General features: G+C 37.3%; 1 pseudogene; it reads right to left on the bottom strand.

The window, feature by feature from the left end:
* Positions 1 to 930: 930 nt before the first annotated feature.
* LOC115498860 lies at positions 931 to 1,065 on the bottom strand (annotated as a pseudogene).
* Positions 1,066 to 1,416: the final 351 nt, after the last annotated feature.

Genomic DNA, 1,416 nt, shown 5'->3' with positions numbered 1-1,416 from the left:
TTTCTAATATTAGCTGTTAAATCCTCAGGTTGTAATCAAATCCTTCGGGTACTTTATTACCTAAACAATATTGAGTGTGGCCTAAAACAGGTAATATTTTGCCAAACCCAGACCAATGGTGGGAGGTTTCAGGATGGGGCTCCAATGTGCATTTATTCATAGTTGTTGGTATTGCTTTTCAGAAGTTTCAATGGTGGTTTGAATTTCTCAAGGGTTACACTATGATTTCTCCTGTGTAGTGCTCTACAGCATCACTGATTAGCCACTTACAAGAGTATAAGCCCCCGTCTTCTTAAAATAAATAGCCTGTAGTCTCCTAGGATATCATGACAAAGTACCATACAGTAGGTGGCTTAAACAATAGAAATTTATTTTCTTACAACTCTGGAAGCTACAAGTCCCAGATCAAGCTGCTAACAACATTGGTTTTTGGACACATCTCTCTTTTTGGTTTATGGACAGCCATCTTCTCATTGTATCCTCACATGGCCTCTTCTCTGTGCATGCCCAAAGAGAGAGACAGAGAGATAATCTCTGATATTTTCTCCTCTTCTAAGGATACCAGTTCTATCAAGTTACAGTTCCAACCTTATGACTTCATTTAAACTCAATTACCTACTTAACGGCCCAATCTCTAAAGATGGTCACGCAGAGGATTATGGCTTCCACATATGAATTATGGAGAGGACACAATTCAACCCCTAAAAAAGAGACTTTGCAATATTGGGAGGAGCATCTTAACAGAAATCTCCAGTTAAAACCATACAATCCGAACAACTGAAGTATGGGCTAAAAGTGGTGTCACAAATCTGGCACTAGGGGACATGTAAACTGAGCTGAACTATATAGACAGCAATGTAAATCTAGTTAATGCCAGTCAGAGAAAAATATCATAATTTCAGTTTTAAACACAATAATGTGCTGTTTTTTACTTGTAGCAAGAATTACTATCAATCTCCATTCATTGGGCCAGAGACCCTTGTGGTGTTACCAAAAGCCTTGCCCATCATATAGCACACTACCTACACTTGTGAGTTCATTATGCCAGATTTTTCATTGTTCAAATTAACTCTGATTATAAGTTAGGGATAAATAAAGTAAACAAGCATGCAAAGTTTGGTTTTTTTTTTTCTTTCAGAGAGGAGAAGATTTAATGCACTGTAGGAGTAATTTACTAAATAGTACTTCAGCTTCTTACTAATTAAAGAGTGACTCAGGTCATGCATTTAAGTGCACACAGCCCCAGATGTCTCATAAGTCAACAACACTACATAAACAACACCATTTTATCCTGAATTGAGCACGTTGAACACTGGCAAAGTTCAAATTTGCTAGAATCCTTACTTTGTAACCTGCACTCCATTTCAATCATCTCAAGTAAGGAAAGTTTGCTGGCATACATTTTTTTCTTTGTTG

Source organism: Lynx canadensis, chromosome D3 (assembly GCF_007474595.2).
Source record: "Lynx canadensis isolate LIC74 chromosome D3, mLynCan4.pri.v2, whole genome shotgun sequence".
Lineage (NCBI taxonomy): Eukaryota > Metazoa > Chordata > Mammalia > Carnivora > Felidae > Lynx > Lynx canadensis.
Note: the sequence above shows the minus strand (reverse complement) of the source record. Positions and strands in the feature narration are given on the sequence as shown.